This window comes from Arvicanthis niloticus, chromosome X (assembly GCF_011762505.2).
Source record: "Arvicanthis niloticus isolate mArvNil1 chromosome X, mArvNil1.pat.X, whole genome shotgun sequence".
In the NCBI taxonomy this organism is placed as follows: domain Eukaryota; kingdom Metazoa; phylum Chordata; class Mammalia; order Rodentia; family Muridae; genus Arvicanthis; species Arvicanthis niloticus.
In genome coordinates, this window is record NC_047679.1 from 19316851 (window position 1) to 19337809 (window position 20959).

Sequence of the window (20959 nt, forward strand, 5' to 3'; positions counted from 1 at the left end):
ATTAGTCAATGATAACATAAATGGGTTAACTAATTTTTTCAAAGCAGCCCTTTAGCAGTGCCCAGTAAAAAGTCCTCCTGCTAAGTTTTATGGTCTAATAGTGTTATAAGATTTCACAGAAAGGGTGGGGTAAAGTTGACATTTTTTCCTTGTCAAATGTATAAACATTAAAGGGATTTAATTACAGAAACACACTGAAAGTCGGGTGATATGTCTGTGGAATGTTTTTTAGCAGTCTGTAAATGGTTTATATTATTTCTTAAAACTTGCTCTTTTGACTTGTATTTAACTGCTAAATAAGATGTATAGTACAGAGTATAAACATTATTAATTTTCACCCAAGTGTGGCCTTAAAATCTTTAGAAATATTTCATAAAACTGTTACAAAGGAATATCCGTGGAGAGAAACTGCATAGTCACTTCTCGTAGGTAAAACTGAACTAATGTGTATTTTCTTATTTATTTTTCTCTTAGGTAACAATCTTACTTTTAATTTTTAAAACTGAGTGTTAATGTCTACCTCTTGGACAATGTGATGGGTCTTTTGAATCTGGCTTATTTAACTCACTTTGAAGATCTCCAGCCCCATCCATTTTCCTGCAAATGTTAAGGCTCCATTCTTTTTATGGTGGAATAAAATTCCATTATGTGTATGTACCATATTTTTTTAAAATCCATTCATCTGTAAGTGGAACTTTAGGCTGATTCTATATCTTGACTATTGTAAATAGTATAGCAATAAATATGGCTGAGCAACTATCTCTATGTTAGGATATAGAGTTCTTTGGGAACATGACCAGGAGTTGTATAACTAGTTGTGTGTGTGTGTGTGTGTGTGTGTGTGTGTGTGTACCCTTCAAACTGAGCTTCATCATGAATACAGTACTTTGCATTCCCACCAGCAGTGTATAAAGGTTCCTTTCACTCCTGCATTCACACAAGCATCTGTTGTTGTGTCTAACAGGACTTTAGAAACATTCTTTTTTTTCTCATTTGACAATGCCTGGTTGAAATGAGTTAGCCACCTACAGGCTTTCAAAGCAGAACCTCCCAATTCCTCCTGCCAAAAGGATATACTCATTTGATAGATGGCTTCCTGTTTGTACACAGAAGGAACACTGAAGTAAGCCTGGGACAGGATAAAGCCAATGTGTCAGAGACAGGAAATTTTACTTCTGAGTATTCAGGGAGAAAGGAGCATTGCTCAATGCACTAGGAATTCTACAAAAATGGTTAACCCTTCCACCCCACCCCCAACCCACCCCCAAGATTCCACAGCCTAGGAACCATGCTGGCCCACAATTAGTGCAATTTTGAAACTGCACCACTAAACAATTACACTTTTCCTTTACGACTGTTAACCTTTCCATCTGGGACTTTTAAACGCAGTCATCTACACTGTATATTTGCCTAAAATCAGTCCTTACAGCAAAATCAAAACTGGGTCATTCCATACTGATTTAAATTAAGGGAACCCAGAGAAAGGTTGCAACATTCATACATGATGTTCTGTAGATGTTATTTGGATTCCAAAGTATTTGTCTTTGTATACTAATCATTTGTAACTTTGAATCTGCACCTGATTCTAAAGTGGATAGTAGTATTTAAAAAGCATGGTCCAGCTATCCCATTTAACCTGAAATAGAAACACACTAAAGGAATTAATTCTAATATGGATAAACTGATATTTGGCTAAGAAGATGAGGGCATGAAGGGAAAACTGCATGCACTGTGGCTCTGTGCCCCACTGTGCTCTGCTGACCAGGTGCAAAGAGAAATATGAGGATCTGAGGGTGCTTTGGTTTTTATTGCCAAAGGCAGCTGTGATGAACATTCCAGACCCTGGGGCAGAAGTTAGACAGAGCTGCCAGAAGGAACAATGAAAGGGATTCTAATAGTTCAGTTTGTATATAAAACTGAGCCAAGGAGAACTGAGTAAGCACAGACAGTATTACTGTAATACATCTAATATGTTTACATAAACTCTTTACTCTGAAACCCTCTCACTACTTGTGGATCTAGCTCAAGTAGTCAAGAAAGGATGCCTCAGGGCCCAGGGTCTCTGTCTTTGAAGGAAAAAAACAGAAGACACAATACAGAGCAACAGATTTAATGTTTAATATGTTAATTTACTTGTTAAGTTTTGGAAATGCTGGAGATGAAATCCAGAGCCTTGCATGTGCCAAGCAAGCCTTCTACCACCAAGATACAGTCTAGAGATTAATATTTACTAATTTTTATTTAAACATTTTTTTCAATTCCAACAGTGGCTTTTCATTAAAACATGGAATACCTTCCTAAAGTGGTGGGGTTTTTTTGTGTGTGTGGGAAGTAACAACAGTGGCATTATAAGTGTTAGCTATCCTAAAAAATGTGCTGGCCCACAACAGATCAGCTGCAATTATGAACTGAATATTCAGAAAGGGTATGTTATATGGTTGCTATGGATTTAAAATATGATCCTCAGTATTGTCATGGTAAAACTTTTCTTTGGATTTCTAAGATTATGAAGTTCAATTGTTGGATAAACAAGACCATAAGATGCCATTAAAACGGTAACACACAACAGTAAGTAGAACAATAAAATTCCTATAAACGAAATACAAATGTAACAAGGCAATAAAACTGCCCAGCAAAAATGCCACTGCCAATGCCTGAAACTTTGAAACGTCGCACAAGGGAGTTCCACTCCCAAGAGTAGTATAACAGACCATGTCCATTCAAAGGGTTGACACTGTTGCTTATTTCCCAGTTAAAGCCAAATCTTCAAATAAGGGAAAATATTTTAGAAAGACCAAAGGATTAAAAAGAGACAATTTAGAGCTCAGGATTTTGAGATGTTTTCCTGGGATAGAAATAGCTGGTCTTTGAGCGCAACTAGCTATACTTTCCTGGTTATCTACATCAAGTACTCATTTTTCAAGTTCCCTGTCTCCATATAGAAAACATGAATTCTTACCTCGCATAGCAACTTTAATACTATTAAGCATATTACAGGGTACAGAACCATCCTCACAAGCATCCCTCAGGTGCACTGGTAAGAACTAGTGAGTTACTACATGAAAAACCATTGGGGTTTGCTTCATGCATATAAATTCTACATTCATATCCATTCTCAATGTTGTCCATAAGCTTGGTTTATCTGCAATGCCCATGTAGAATGAAAATGATGGGTGCTAGGATCAACCCCCCTATTCTGTCTACCTAAAGACATTGTAGAATTAATCAATCCATCTGCATCTTTCATCAGCTCAATAATTCAGGAAGCCATGTTAACATGGTGACTAACCCTAGAATTTTGGGAGGTGCTTTTTAAATTTCAAGTGCATCCCATAAAGGTTGCTTTTTATGCAACTGAATTGGGAGAGAGGATGGGCTGAGAAGATTCTTCCATGGTACAGAGTAGGAGTTGGGAAACATTGCTTGTGGAGCTGTAGAAAGTAAATATTTTAACTTTACAGGCCACATGGACTCTGTTGTTCTTATTCAACTCTTGTTATTCTTTTGAAAGAAGCCATAGACAATGTGTAACCACATAGGTGTGGCTGTGTGCCAAAAAAACTTTATTTACCAAAAGACGACAAGTAAGATTTGATCCTAGGGTCATAGTTTGCCATCCTTCAGCATAGTGAACAGATCATGAGTTTTAGAGTGAATAAGTATGAAAAATGCATAGAATTCCTCGAAGAATGTTTCCTTATTTGCTTAGTTTCAGTGAGAACATTTGTGAAAAAATCTGGAAGATAGCAGGTACTCTATAAATCCTAGCTGTTTTCCTTCTGGTCATGAAGAGTTTGCAATTGCTAAATTAATGGAATTCCAATTTGAAGCTGACAATACTCCATTGCTACCTGGATTTGACACACACACACCCCATTATGTCCTGCAGATTTCTGTCACATTTCTAACAAACATTGACCCTCCTATGCTCTATTTCCTAGGGTACTGAGCTGACTTCAGCCTTCAGTCTTACATTCTTGGCACTAATGACACAGGCATTTTCGTTTGTTGAATGGCAACTTTGTGGAAAGCAGTTCCAAAATGAAGCAACAGAATGGAAGGTGTTGCTCATGATTCATTCAAAAACAATAATCTCCTTCCTTCCTTTAGCTTATTAATTACACTTTTTATAAAACAAATGTTCTACACCCTTCCGTTTGGGCTGGGCACACAGAATAAAAAAAATAAATAAATAACTGACTGCCGAACTGACATGCACTATTATGTCTATCAAATCCTTTTCATAAAATTTCTTAAAAGTAGTAACATTCTGTGAAATACTCTCCAACAAATGTATTTAGTGAAAAAAAATCAGCTTTTTGAAGGTGAAAATAGCTTACAGATGCTTGTTGGGTTAAAGGAAAGATAGAGGCAACACAATTCTGAGCAAGGAAGCTATTTCGAATGGAAAGAGGAAACTTCTAATCTGCAGTTCACATTTATTACTTTCACTTACACTTGTCACTTTTGTAAGTGGCATTCTTTCCTGTTTGTACCATGACTCCTCTATGGTAATGTGATGGAGAAATACTGAGTTGGATTTCCTATTCAGGATTGCCTTACTTAAGTGTAGTTGCTATCTGTTCCTATGTGAAGTTATTTAGAATGAGAACCAGCCCATGCTCTCCCAGTGAGTGAAACATACTTGATTACATTACTTATAAAACTTGAAGTTGGAAGTACAACTGGATGAAAGTAAGCATAGTTTTGTTTTTATGAAAGATTCACAAGTGATATCTACATAATCTCTTATTTGGTTGGTGTCATTCCAGAATCTGGGCAGAAATGCAGATTGATTACTGAATATCTTTGCTGTCCAAGGTTTAGTATCTATATTTATGCAAATACAATCAATTAGAGAATGGGTTGTAAAAACTGGACATGTGAACCATGATCACAATCAGGAAAAAGACTCATGCCATCATTCCATCTTAGAGTCTGTCTATGACATTGATGGTCCTGAAAAATGGTAAGAGAGCAGAATAGAAGAACAGATGCTGGATGGAAAACATCAGTGGGAAGTGGGGTAGCAGACAAGGAAAGGTATGAAGAAAACAAAGTGCACCTACCCAAGCACACTTTGAGCCACTAGAGACAACAGGCAACTCTCTGAAACACTACAGCCAAAAGCAAAGAAGCACAGGATTTATCTAACATGTTTTATCAGGAGCAAGTCTTTCGCTTTTAAAAGTGTGTAAGGGATTTACTCCACTCTCAAATTCTCTATGAGATGCTGAGAAAACCACATACTGAAGAGAGCATATTCATTAAGCCCCACATGGACAAAGCACTGACAACTATACACTCTTTTTAAGACTAGCTCTGGAGAAGAATTTTTCATACAATGTTTTCATATGATCAGATTTAGAGGAGATTAAAAGGAGTTGCTGTCACATTCATCCCATTTCTCTGAGGCCTCAGTACCTTAGGACTCAATATGAGGCTAACACTTATCATGTCTGACAGTGCTTTCTGCATTGACCATGGCCATTCCCTATTTCAGGGCCACAATCCACATGTGAGTATTTGTGTTTCACATATCCTAATTTGTCTATATTTGGACAACAGTAGGTAAATCTTCCCCATAAAGAAAACATAGAATCTAGACAAACAGACTAAAACTCTGTGTGTGTGTGTGTGTGTGTGTGTGTGTGTGTGTGTAAAATGCATATACATATGTGGGTATGTTCATGTGTGTGAATGTGTATTTTCTTATCTAGAGGCTCCTTGCTTCTATAATTTCAAGTAATCATGAAGTTATTACTGACTTTCTAGACCAATAATTGTGAAGGTTGAAGATCTGCACTACAACTGACTCTATTTTAAACTTGAGTTAAGGAGAACTTGAAGAAATCTCAATCTCAAATTTGTCTGTCCACCTACCCGTCCATCTGTCTGTCTGTCCATCCTTCTCTCTCTGTCTCTTTCTGTCTCTCTCTGTCTCTGTCTCTCTCCCTCCTCCCTTCCCTCTGTCTCCTTTCCTCATTCCCCAGCTGTTTAATCCCTCCATTATCTGAAAGGTGACCTATATTTCTACATACAAGCCTGGCAGATGTTGCCTTCTCACCTCCCTTCCTGGCAAAGAGAAGGCTTTGTTCAGTGTGTGAGGATCAAGGTTATGTAGTGGCTGGGGAAGGAATCCTGCCAGGTAGTGGAAACACTGCTTGCTTTAATTTTATAACTGAGAACAAAGCCTTCTTATTGTTTAATAGAACCCTTAAAGGCAGGCCTCACTGGCATAGTTCTAATTTTTTTTGAAACCACAAACAAGAGGAATTCTTTAAAACTATTTCATGAAAAGCAGAAGGAAAAAGCCATATGATTCTGCAGACATTAATGTGATCCTTTGCTTTAGTAGCCAGAGGTTTTGAGTTCAGGCTAGCATTTACATGTGTCCTCTATACACTAGTGTTTGTTGCTACTGTCTACCTGCACCCACTCTTTCACTCACAATAGTAGGTTATGATGATGGCGGCGAATGCATGAAAAAAAAAACCACGTGTGTTCTCTAGAACAGCACCCCTCCTGTACCCTTTGTATAATATGCTAAAAGAAAAATTAATTTGTAGCAAGACCCAACAAACCCATACTTTGCCCATGCAGACCCTAAATATAAGCTGAGAACTTCAGCTCTTTTCTTCAGTACATATTTTGATTTTGCCAACAATTAAGACTGTTATGCAATCAGCTTCCAGACTGGAAGGAAACCAAAGCTGGTGGTTTCCAGAGATCTTTGCAACAGTCTTAGCAGCAAAGATATAAAAGCAAGAGGAACTGGGATCGCTCTTGTTTCTCTCAGAACAAAAGAGATGCTACTTAGCATACTCATGATGATACTTGAAGCAAGCCTTACGGACTTTGGATGTTGTTTGGTTGTCGATTCAGAGAATGTCTGTCTCTCTCTCTCTCTCTCTCTCTCTCTCTCTCTCTCTCTCTCTCTCTCTCTGTGTGTGTGTGTATGTGTGCCTGTGTAGGAACAAGAGTCTGATACTTTAAAACACTGACTCAACAAGTCATTTTTTAGACCTCTGTCATTTTAAGTACTTTTCATGTATCTAAAAGCATTTTTGTTGTTATTTTTGTTTTTTTTTGTTTTTGTCCAACTCTGTTCATACTGGTTAACAGATTTGTTTTAGAAGCAAGAGAGGTTTGCAAGACTATCTTGAGCAGGGTTTCTCAACCTTCCTAATGCCATGACTCTTGAATGTATTTCCTCATGTTGTGGTGACCTGATAATTTTCAAACTTAAAATTATTTTCATTGCTACTTCATAACTATTATTTTTCTACTCTTAGGAATTGTAATGTAAATATCTGTGTTTTCTGATGGTCTTTGGTGGTCTTGATGAAAGAGTCATTCAACCACTAAAGGGTCATGACCCATATGTTGAAAACTACTGAATAAAAAGAAAAAAAGATATAGGTTTAGAGTGAGGGGTTGGAAAGGCCCTTTGTGGCCTCTCTTCAGAGCTCCAGAATGCTCCAGATGGACAGCTGTCTTCCAGTTTTTTGCTTTTCTAATTCCTCTGTCTCCATCCCGTGCCAAATTCCTTAGTTTGGGCAAGGGTCTGGCAGGCGTGTATATCATCCATAAACTGTGTGCAGAGATCCATGGCTACTGAAGTCTGTCATTGTAGAACTACATTATCTGAGTTTAAGGTTTTCAAGAAGGGCCTCTTTCTGTTTTTAGGGTGACAATTTATCTGGCATGCAGACTTATGCAAATTAGGTAGTCCTGGAGGGCAGACAGAAGGATGCAGGTGATGCCTTGGAAAATGCTATTAGTGTATCAAGAGCCATTGGCAGATATTATACCATTTGCTAGACATATTAGGAAGCCTGGCATGCTTCCCAAGGAATCCTGCCAAGTAGGAAAGGCCTAAACATAGACTTACAGACCATGGGAATTCTTGTAAAAAGGAATGCATCTATATGAGTCATTAACTATATAGTTTTTTAAACTTTAAAATAAATCTCATTATCTACTTATAAATCGAATACATTTTATAAAACCAAACACAGTCACTCACAGGGGGTCCTTAAATCAGTGTTTGGTTAACTTAAACTGACCAGACTCAACTTCATTAAATAATCAATTGCATCTAGAAATCAGCTAATTAAGCTAATTAAAAAAAACAAGGTAAATATTCTCATACAAAAAATGCACATACCTTAAGGGATACCTCAACATATTTTCATGACCAACATGACAAAGATGTAAGACATTTTTATAAGCCCAGAAAACACACCCAAACCCTCCTTTTAGGCAGTGCTCACTTCAGACAATCATTGCTCTTATTTTACCAACAAATTCCTGGAACATTTTAAACTATATATTTATAAATTTCATCTTCAGTTTACTTTACAATAACTTCAGATTCATACAGGATTAAATGAAAGCTTTAACATGTTCACCACTCTCAAACCCTAATATCTTTCTGCAAGTCCTATGAATTAAATTTCAAAATTTAGAAAGTAAAGTTCTCCTGAATATTTCAATGTTGCTTTGAAGTTCAGCTTAAAAAATCACAGATCTAAATAAATTACATTTTAAATTGGAATCTGAAAGCAAAATTTTCAAATTTCTGTTGTGTGTCATCTCTTAAATGTTTTCCATCAACATACAAATGTTTTAACATTAAATTATTACAAAATAGTGATTGTCTGGTATTATGTAGGTCTTTGACTTGCACACATGTCTTAAACATGCATTGAAGAAGGAAAATCAACTCTGTAGAGGAAGTAAATTTATCATTTCAAAAACATTGGGGTAAGTACACAATGGCTAATGACCAAAGATTGAAGAATACTTCAGAAGATCTTTCTGATCCTGCTGGCAGCACAGATGTGTTTGTGCACTTACTGAGTATTTGTGAAGATCTACTGGGCATAATTTACTGACACTTTGCCCCCAAGATCTATCATTCCAAACACTGCTTTCATTATTTCACCTACTTTGTGTAGATCAATTAAATGTGTGTTCTCATTAATATATTTCCCACCATCTCATTTTGATGTGTTTTCTAGCCTGGCCTGAAACTCACAATGAAGACCATGATGACTCCAAAGTCATAATCCTTCTGTTTTGGTCTTGTGAATGTTTGATTACAGGTATGCACCACCATGCCTTGCTTACCTCATTTCTTTATTAGTGATATTTTTGTTATGTCTCTCTTTAAGCTACATATCTATGGCCAATGGCATAATGTTTATATGAAAAGGCTATTGAGATAATTATATTAGAAAGTGACTATAGGATCTTGTCAAGTGGCCATAATTGTTTTTAGGGTACATTGGTAAATTCTATTACTTTTCCTTTTACTATTTCTCAATATATTTAGTTATGGAAATATAATTACTTTATATAGCAATATTTTTTTCCTGACACCAGCATATATGAAGTAGATACAATCTTCCCAATCTTTTGGAAGGAAAAGAGACCATATGATTACCTAATTTAACCTTGCCTAGTCAGAGAATTATGCCTTCATGAGAGTTTCATCACTTTTCATATAGGAACTTGATATTATATCTAGTGAAAGTAGTTTTTGTAAAGCAGAGTAGAAGTTCTACCATACATTGTAAGAACCTTTGTGTGTTGTTCCTCACTGAGAACATTTTGCACTCAGTGATAGCCTCAAGGTATTTAAATAGCTGAATTTTAAAATTCATACTTCTATTTCAAAGAAAAACAAGCAGTGCAACAATTGCACTCTTGTCAGTGGAAATTTTATATGCATGAATCAATTATTTTGATGTGGAGTTTCAAAATTTGAATAAGCCTCTTCAGTTTTTCCTACATTTGACAATTAAAAATAGAAGTCAATGGAATGAGGGAACAAAATGATTGATATGTCTTGTGTTTCTCATAAGGTATACTTATTTTATACACAAGGAAATTATGGCTTGATTGTCATAAGAAGACATGTTGATACCATTAATTAAGGGAAATAATTTTAAAATGTATTAAATCTAGAAGTAAAAATATGTTGGATAAGTTGTGCGAAGATTGTCACTTCACTTGATCTTAACCCAAAAGGCAAGAAGTGATGCCACACTGCCAGGAACCAGAGGACCAACATTCCAGAGACCTAGGATAGACCCAAACAGGACTAGAAAAAAAGAAGTAAGTAAAATGATTCATAATGATATTCTGCTATACTCATAGACAGAAGCCTGGAAAGGCTCTATCCAGCAACTGATGGGAGCAGATGAAGAGACCCATATTCAAACATTAGGGAGAGCTCGGCGAATTCTGCTGAAGTGACAGAAGAAGGATTATAGAAGGCAGCAGGCTCAAGGAAACCCACAGAATACAGAAACCAAAACCCATAGTGACTCACTAGGACTGAACTGACAACCAGGAAGCCTGCATGGGTCTGAACAAGGCTCTCTCTATATATGTTACAGTAGTGTAGCTTAGTCTTCTTGTGGGACTCCTAATAGTAGGAACAGGGGCTATCCCTGACTCTTTTGCCAGCTTTTGGGACCCCTTTTCTCCTACTGGGTTGTCTCATCCAACCTTAATTAATAAGAGAGGAGGTGCCTAGTCTTACAACAACTTGACATGCCACATTTGGCTGATGTCTCTGGAGGGCCTGCACATTTCTGAAGGGATACTGAGGAGAAGTGGATTTGGAGGAGGTAGACAGAGGGAGTGGGGGGGATAAGGGAGAGGGTGAAACTGCAGTTGGGATGTAATATATGAGAGAGTAATTTTTTTTAAAGTATTATTGCTTAATGTGATCATATCTGTGAATGAACTGAACAGGAGCCACAGGGAAGCCAAATTTCTACCTGCTCATCATGGTCACCCTCTTTCATCTTGGACTTTCTCACCTTGAATGCATCCATCTAAGCTCATCTTATGTGAAAGCTGAGTTGTAGCTAACTGTAATGGGTAGTTAAAAAGGTATTACAAACTTGTCCTATGATTGCTGTGTGTTTTGCATCTATATGTTTGCATGTGCATTGGTATCAGCATACCTGTGAAGGCCAGAAGTCAATGTCAGGCAACTTTTGCCATGCTCCCCACCTTATTCTTTTATTATTATTATTATTATTATTATTATTAGTAGTAGTAGTAGTAGTAGTAGTAGTTATTTTATTTATTTACATTTCAAATGCTATCCACCTTTCCCAGTTTCCCCTCTGAAAACTCCCTATCCCATCCTCCTCCCCTGCTTCTATGAGGGTGCTCCCACACCCACCCACCCATTCCCACCTCACCACCCTAGCATCCTCCTACACTGGAGCATCAAGCCTCCACAGGACCAAGAGCCTCTCCTCTCATTAATGCCAGATAAGGCCATCCTCTTCTACATATGCGGCTGGAGCCATTCCATGTGTACACTTTGGTTGGTGGTTTAGTCCCTGGGAGCTCTGGGGGATCTGGTCTTCCTATGGGGTTGCATGATCTCTTACAAATTCAGCTAGATTAGCTAGCCAGCAAACTCTGAGAATCTGCTTGTCACTACTTCCATTAGCCCTACCTGACACTGGGATTACAGATGTCTGCTGCCATGCCTTGTCTGCATGTGTGTTGAAGATCCAAGCTCGAGTCTGTATCCTTACACATCAAGCACGTTACCAGCTGAGTCATCTTTTAAGCTTCCCTATTCTCAGTGGTTCTTTACACCATGCCAGAAAAAAAATCTGTACTGCTCTAGCTACCCAACTAGGTTACTCTTTTATGAGAATGATGTCACATGTCGAGTAATTTAAGGGAGATACCATTAAGAATTCCTGTATTGTGTAAAGAGACCACATTAGGACACATTAGAAAATGACACTTTCTCCTTCCTATACTTGCTCAGCCACTGAGCCCTCGTTTAGGCTCAATTTGGAGAGTTTAACTTAGCAAGTGATCAAACGCCACTCTGAGCCACCTGCTAGGATTCAAAATATATAACGCATTCATAAATATAATCAATAATATAAAACTTCATTATACTCAAACTATAAAGATTAAGAGATGATGACTTTGGATGTTCTTTTTTTTTATAACATTTCAAATATTAAACTTTGGAATACTATAAAAGCATGATCAATTCAGTCTTGTCTTCATTTAGTCATAAAATTTCCTAATTCTAGAATATCTGAAGACTTTTCTTAGTATCTCTTCTCTGTTCATCATGATTCACAAGAAAGTAAAAGGATATAATTCCTATGGATATTTTTAATATCCAAAAATGTTTAATCCAAGTATGTTTTAGATGACACTTTTATAAATAATCACTTTAATTCTCACTGTGAAAAAAGTTTTTTATGAATTTTATAATATAAAATATTATTTTTATAATCCTGGTAGCAGAAACTAGATATCATTATATATATATATATATATATATATATATATATATATCCCAAGAAATATACTTTTTTCCGATATGATGAAGTCTAATACAGTCTGGAAATTCTTTTGCACTTGTGTCCTGGGAATTCTAGGACATGAACTGGAGAAAACAATGTGACTATACTATTGGCCATAATAGGGTTTATGAATGCTGACAATTATCCAATTACATTGTCAACCTTTTAGAGCTTTATGCATGAATGGGTGTTTGCTGGTAGGGTTTAATAAGACTCAGAATAACTCCAAATAATAGCTCAGAGCAACCTGGCAGGGTGTCAAATGGAGTGAGAATCTGATTCTTCTTTGCAAGTAGCGATGGACTAAAATTCTAAATACAACTTTAGATACTCAAGTTGCTCACCACAGGATCTAGCTCATTCGGATCACACATGTCCACAAAACATAAACAGCATGCATGTGTATGTGTATATGTGTATGTGCGTTTCTGTGTGTGTGTGTGTGTGTGTATGTGTGTTTCTCTGTGTGTGTCTGTGTGTGTGTCTGTGGAGTTAAATGCTGGCCTTTACCTGGATTAAGCAATTGCCATTGCCTCTACAAAAAAGAGAATGTTTTCACATTTGAAAATGGCACAATTAATGAAAGTATAAATGCTCAACTTTCTTTGTAGTTTGGCATCATTTCAAAGTTTACAAATAATGCTTTTAAGGCTTGATCAATGATTTAAAGTCTTCTACACATCTATCCATCCACTTAAACAAAGTATTCTCCATAATAGTTTACATCCTTCAAGATAATTCATCTCCATCAATCCTCCTAATTCATAGAGCCCAGGACAGAAGCAGACCTCTAGTGAAAAAATGATTAATTTACTCACAAAATACCTGGTTCTCCACATGCTGATACTGGGAAGACAGTAAACGAAGGAAATTTCCATTCAAAGAAAACAAACAACAAACAAACAAAAAAAAAACTAGGGACAAAAAATGAGCCAGAGAGAATTTGAAAAGTGACTAAAGGAGGATTACAGGACAGAGAAATGGCTTGTCAGGTAAGGGAGCAAATTCTATCCTTAGAATCCACATGGTGGAGGGAGAGTACCAATTGTGAAAATTGTTTTCTGACCTCCACCTAAGTGATACAGTATCATGTATCATGTATATTCACACACACACACACACACACACACAGAGAGAGAGACACACACACACATAGTTAAATATTTTAAAAGATGATTACAAATAAGGCAAGATTCATCAAAAGAGCCAAGGCTAGCACACTGACAATCTGCTGGATTAGACCTTGGATAGGAATGGTTAGTGAGATGGGCCTCTATCTTCCAGAAACAATAGTGGCAATTGGTTCACAAGTTTTTACTTGTTCCCCATTAGGATCTCAGTGTGAATTGATACTGTCACCAATAGTTCCCCAAGTGGTCTTTTATAATGTGTTGTATTTGCAACAGAACAAGAGTATTGCCTCTTGGTATCTTCTTAAGTAATAAAATAGGTTTTATGAGTTTTCTAAGAAAATTGGGAGGACAGTGTGATAATGAGAGCTGTATTCCATATCTGACTTACAAAAAGTAAGTTCCACAGCTAGTTCTTTTTCTAGATTTAAATAGATTATTTTCCCATTTATTTGTAGTCAGCCTCTCACTGTGTTACCCAGGCTTTCCTTGACCAATCTATCCCCTGCCTGAGAATCCCCAGTGCTGAGTGTGTGTGTTTGTCTGTGTGTTTGTGTGTGTGTGTGTGTGTGTGTGTGTGTGTGTGCGCGCGTGTGATCACATCCAGTTCCTGACCCAAATCTTAATCATTTCTCATAAGCTTGTTTTATGCTCCAGATAACAGTAACTCCAAACTTGACCTGAGGGAGCTTTTACTGTAATCTCCTGGAAGAAACAAAGCAGAACAGTTAAAACCTATTGTTTGTAGAGCCCCGGCCATCAACTTAACACAAACATTTATTGGGAGTCTCTCTGAAGTTGCTCTTTCAATGCCTCTCCTTCCCAAGTCTCAAACTGCCTTGGACTTTACACTCTTTCTTTTCTAGTTTGAAACAATCAGCACTTAAACAATCACAAGGCCATTTCATTTACTTGCCCTCATTTGTTAAACAAGTTACTAAAACAATGGGGGGCAGCCTTCAAGAATTTTCATTTTTAAAAGAAAGCCCAAGTGAATCCCCAGGGGGAGGGGTGAACTTATGAGAATATAACATTTTCTACTAAGGCCTAAGAATTCATTGATTGAATTTACAACAATGAGGAGTCACTCTATGCTGTGAGTTTTCTTACCTCCCACTGGCATGGGAATGTTATTTTCCTCACGAATTCTCAGACTCAGAATACATGGACAACTTCAGGAAAAGGAAAAGGAAGAAGTACAGTCTAGGAACCAAGGATGTGAAGCAGGAAATTCTTTTCAACTGCACTGATTGAAAAGAATAGCTCGCTGGTGCCCAACATATTCCTTCACATTTTTGGAGGCCCCTTAATACTGTGGCATTTTTGCATGCATGGGTGATTATTTTGCAGGAAGATAAAATAAATAAATAACAGAAATAAAAATAAAATGATGGGAAGGAACATGACTGATCCTGGGGTTTGGCACCAAATGAAAAACAGAGAGAAAGAAAGGAAGGAAGGAAGGAAGGAAGAAAAAAAGAAAGAAAGAACGAAAGAAAGAAAGAAAGAAAGAAAGAAAGAAAGAAAGAAAGAAAGAGAAAAGGTAAGGACATGATTACTCCTAGGTATTGTGGAGGAGAAAAGTTATTACAGATATGTGGGAGAGCATAGCCAGAGGCAAGAACCTCTGAGAGAGTCCATAGTGGACATGAACACACTGAGGTGTGTCATAGGAGAGAGGTGATGGCAAGGGAGAGTTAAGAAAGGGGAACCAGGTTCGGCAGTCAGTAAGCTCAAAGTTACAAAGAGAAAAGATAACCAAAGTGGTTGGTTTGTATAGGGAGAAGCAGCCTGTGCCAGAGAGTTAAGAGTAAGTGTGAAGAATGCCAGCCAGGTGGGCCCTGTAACAGGGAGGGACTGGTGGATACCAGAAGAACCTGGGGGCCAGGTCTATTTTGATATGTTAGATATGTACCTCAGTCATTTGCCCCAGATTTCAAACCTAACATATATTATTTTCCAAATAGCTACAAATATCAATTCCTGAAATGAGTTAGGTTTTCCAGTTTTAAGTGTGAAGCCACCACAATCTATGTGCTTCTTGAAATGTCATGGAACCTTCAAGAACTAATTTCAAACTCAAGTGCCAAATGAAATTCTTTCCAACTCTCATCTCTCCAAAGCTGCTCCCTACCTCTTTCCTATATGTATGCCTTCCATTTTTCCAGAAGATACACACACACACACACACACACACACACACACACAGAGAAAGAGAGAGCGAGGAGTGGGAGGAAGGGAAAAGGAGGGAGAAAGAAGAGAGAGGGGGAGATGGAGACAGAGACAGAGAATGAGTCATATATGAGTCATATATAGACTCAGTCAATTAATACAGAAAAACTTGGAGTTCCTTTTAAAAAATATTCTTTGAGAAGATTAATAATTAGGATAAATATAATATTGGGTACTGCTACTACCATTTTCTATTCATAAACAATTACCTAATATTTAGCTAGAATACATTTCTTGAATTCCAAATTGAGTCACCAATAAACATTTATTTCCACTTCAAACGATTTACAAAGCAGTAGAGAAATAGGTACTCTTAAATTTTGTTAAGAATTACTTCTAATGGCATGCATGCATGTTTTTAAATGGGCCACAAATAATTCAGTAATAATTTTTAAAATGAGTATCTCAACTAGAATAAGATCTGGTCCCTCGAAAAAGAAATAGTCTGGTGGTAAATTTTTTGAATTTATCCCCCTTCTGAAAATTACTAAACATGATAGAATGTAATTTTACATCATCTTACAACAAATAATATTTTATAAATCCAAGTCATACTAAAATTGCATTAGGAACATGGCATTTGTTCTGAAATTATTACCAGCCATAATGCAAACCAGACACTAATGCTTTGAGAAGTAACTTGCTGAAATGGAATTAAATAATCACCCAGTACATAAACCATTTATAGGATTTAACATAAAGCACAGGTGATTTTTTTTTTTTTTGCTAAAGAGAAATAATTCTTTCTTATTATTTCAAACATCAAGTACCTTAACATAAACATAAAAATAAAATATGGCACATAGATCATTCATTTTATTTTGTTCATCCTTTTCTTCATATAATACATATTCTCTTTGTTCTGAAATAATGAAAACATTATGCATCTTCACTATTATTTCCCGTATTGTTTAATCAACAAGGTACACACAAATTCAGTTTCAGTAGGTTAGAAAGGTCAAGGTTCTGCAACTTGCTGTTGCCTTCATATTGTAAGTTGCATCTAACAGCATAAAAGACAGGCAAAAGTATCATTAAGTACCAAAAGGAAGGGGTCTGTGGCATAAACCCAAGAGCCAATCCTTTCAACTTCCATGTTGCTTTATTCTCTATCCTTTCTCTATTGTGCCATTCTCATCAGCACTTAAATGATGAACAGTTAAAAATGGATGGTTTAGGAAAGGAAAAACATCACTCTTGTTAGCCCTAAACACTACTGCAGAAACACATAACAAATTTCAAGCTTGAAAAATTTGCCAATAGACTTGCTTCTCAGTAACCAGTTTTAAATTTCCTTTCATGAAGAGGGGGCTTATAAGTAAAAGCACAACCTTTATGAACACAAAATATTTTAAGCCTTATACTAAATCTGCAATATTTACATAATAGAGAAGCTTTTAAGCTGAGTGTATCTGAAAGCTTAGCTTTATTGTGCTGGGAAATATACCATCATAAACACCATTGAATGACATAAAATGAGCTGATATTCCCAAATCCAGGAATTTTTTTTAAAGACAGTACTTCTAAATCTATAAGACATGTTCAGGTCCTGACTACTGATTAAACCCCATAAGCTTTCAGGCAACTTGTACCCCATTTCCTCTTTGTGTGTGTTCATCTCTGTGCACTCTACCTCCTTGGGTCAGAGATTATAAGCATGCACCACCCTGACTGGTGATTTGTTTTATAAACCTAGTTTCTAGGAAATAAACTTGGGTCCTTATGCTTGTAAGTCAAACACTTTAATAATGCTTGGGACATTTCTTTGGTCCCCACTTCTTTCTTCCTTACTTAACTTCCAAGTGAGAAAAAATGGGGCGAAACAGCTAAAATTAGGAATATATAAAGGACAATATGGGAACATAGTTAAAACAGTAGAAGCTTCCTAGAATATATACATATATAAAGGCAATCTACATGAATTTGCCAAAAAATTGGAGAAACAGAATCTCAACTGGCCATCTCTGCTTATTAAATGAAGCTTCAAGTACCACAATTGGGTTATATCCAAATGAGTTCTTAGCCAAGAGAGTCCCATAGGACTCTCTAAACAGCCCAGGGTGCTTTCCACAAATGGACAAGGCTCCATTGCTGAAGACAACACCTACACAACTCATTAAAAATGAAGGTTAGCTGGTGCCTACAGAGAGCCTTCACTCCTATGTTCTAGCATCTTTGATACAAGTAGACACTCTGTATACTTCCAAAAGAAAAATGTAAGCCAGCCCAACCACAAACCTTTTGATCTATGATGGTATCCTGATTACAAGATATGGTAGGCAATGGTGGCACAAAGCTTGTGAGAGTAGCCAATCAATATCTGATTTGACTTAAGGCCTGCTCTATGAGAGGGAACCCATATATAACAATACTTGTGTGACAAAGAACCAGAGACTAGATAGTGCAGGGACCTAGGGCAAAATCAAATACTACTGTTCTAAAAAAATGTGTAGCAATAAAACAATTCTGCTATACTCATAACTCAGTGCCTTGCTCAGCCATTGTCAGAGAAGTTTCTTTCTGTAGCAGATGGGACATTATACAGAGAGGGAGAATCCTTAGAACAAACACTCACACCTAAATGGAATGTTTCTATCAAATCCATCATCTTAGGGCTCAGGGTGTCCTCACAGAAGAGGAGGCAGAAAAAGTATTTACAGTCAGAAGGCATGGAGAACATGAAGTAAAGGAAGTCCTGTAAACCAATGGTTCTGAACCTTCCTAAGTAGGCAACCCTTTAATAGAGTTCCTCATGTTGTGGTGAGCCCTCAACCTTAAAAATTATTCCATTGTTATTTTGTAACTGTTATTTTCTAAGCTTATGAACTGTAATATAAATATACAATATGTAAGAGTTTTGATATGTGACCCCTGAAGAGGTCCTGGCCCACTGGATGAGAACCACTAATCTAAATCAGTATGGTCAAAGCTTATATGAAATCACAGAGACTGAAGCAGCATGCACGGGGCCTGCATTAGGTCCTCTGTGTATATATAGTATGGAGTCCAGTCCAGTTTAATGTTTTTATGGGATTCCTGAGTGTGAGATCCAGATAGCATCTGATTCTTGTGCTATCTCTTGGAATCTTTTTCTTCTGTTTTCCTTGTCCAGTGGAATTTCTGTTATATCATATCATGTCATATCACATTAAAAAGATTTTTAAAGTTCATTCTCTTCCCTGTAACACATTCATTAATCTAGGATATTAAAAAAAAAGTCTAAGTTACATTTTATGTACCAGTAGGAATAAAAATAAAGGCTAATTGAAGGTGATCCTAGCTAAGAGTCCTAACAATTTAGAATATGAAGCCAGAATGGGCCATATCCTGTAACCAGCCAAGACTTCCAATGGAGAGATTGGAATACTGATCCAATCACAAAACCTTTTACATACAATTTGTCCTGCCTACAAAATGTGCAGGGGAAATTGTAGAGCAGAAACTGAGGGAACTGCTAAGAAATGAGAAGGGTCCAACTTGAGACCCTAGCCGTGAGAGGGACTCCATACCTGACACTCTTAATGATATTCTCCTATATTTGCAGACAGGAATCTAGCTAGCATAACTGTTATCAGAGAGGCTTCGCCTAGCAACTGATGAAAACAGAGACCCACAGCCAAACATTAGGCAGAGTTCGGAGAATTCTGTGGAAGAGGGGGAGGAAGCATTGTAAAAGCCAGCAGAGTGGTGAATCAAGGACAACACAAGAAGAACTACAGAATCAAATAACCGGGCTCTAAAGGTTTCACAAAGACTGACCTTCTAACCACAGAACATGAATAAGGCTGAACTAGGCCTTCTGCACATGAGTAACAATTGTGTAGTTGGTCTCCTAACAGCAGGAACAGGGTCTGTCTCTGACTTTGTTGCCTGCCTTTGGGACCCTTTCTCCTAATTGGGCAGCCTCATCTAGCCTCAATACAAGTAAATATGCCTAGTCTTATTAGTTGAAGGAGGAAGGGAAGTGGACAAGAAAGTAGGAGAAAGGTAATGCAAAATTATTTAATTAAGTAATTGATTTTAAAAAGCTACATTCTATGAGAGTCTGATTGGCTGCTCTGCTGTTATTTAATTGTGCTATTATCTGAAACTGTAGAGAACCAAAATGTTATGATTTTTATTATTCATTTTTTACTATATTCTGAATCTACTTTTATAACTCTGGGCATATAAGACCATATTTTATAATTACTGATTAGAGAACGTAAAAAAATGACTACAAAACATCGTTATTTTGAAAGTAGTTAGTTCATATATTTGTATACTTCAAAAATAAACACATTAAATATCTTTCTGTTTTTCTGCATCCCAATCCTGGTAATCTCTATGCTAACCCCCGAATTTTCCTTTTTCAAGTACTTCAAATAAAGTTAAAGTCATATAAACTTTATTCTTTTATGTTTGGCTTATTTCACTTAGCATAATGGTTTTTTTTTAACAAAAACAAATGTGTTTAGAATGAGTGAAATTTTTTGGATGTAGTGTTGAGTAAATATACAATATTAAAAATGTACTGAATGCTGCTGAATAGGGAGTGGAAAAGTTGTAAAAATGATCAGTTTTCACATATTCAGGTTTAATAGTATCTCTCATAATTCCAGGTTCTGAATTGTCTCAAGAGTAATTTTCTCTGGTTGGTTTCCCACATTTTTAGTTTTTCTGTATCATTGAAGTCTAGTACTTCTGACTGTGTAGTGGACATGATAACTAACACATTTCATGATGTTAGGGTTTCATCCATATGTTCTAAATATATATTTTAATTGAAAGAGAATTACATCACTTTCCTCTACCCTTTTTTTTCTCTAGCCCCTTTCAGGTATCCTCCCTCCAGTCACTTCATGGTCCCCAGCTCTCAAGCTAATAACCTCTTTTTCTTTTATTATTATTGCTATACACACATGTAAGTATGATATGTTTATGTACAAATATATAAATGTACTTTGATGAGTCTGAAAAAAGTAAACATATTGTTTCTTTAAACATGATTATTAAGGATGGATGTACTTGTAAGCATTCAAAGCTATAATTAGCTGAGTAGATATGCATTATGCATATCTGTCCAGAATAATTTTCTTGAGATTCCTTTCTTACTCTAAATGGATCTGTTAACCAATAGATACATAATAAATAACATACAGAAAGATAGGTCTTCTGCTTCTGTTTCAAAATAAATGTACCAGCCTGAAACTCAATGATGAATTACATTTGATCCTATTATCAAAT

The 20959-nt window shown here is 36.6% G+C and overlaps 1 protein-coding gene across 5 annotated transcripts in view; it reads right to left on the minus strand.

Moving 5' to 3' along the window:
• The window catches only part of Mid1 (midline 1), a 339419-nt gene that overhangs the window by 50978 nt on the left and 267482 nt on the right, over positions 1-20959 (minus strand). The window lies entirely within an intron of this gene.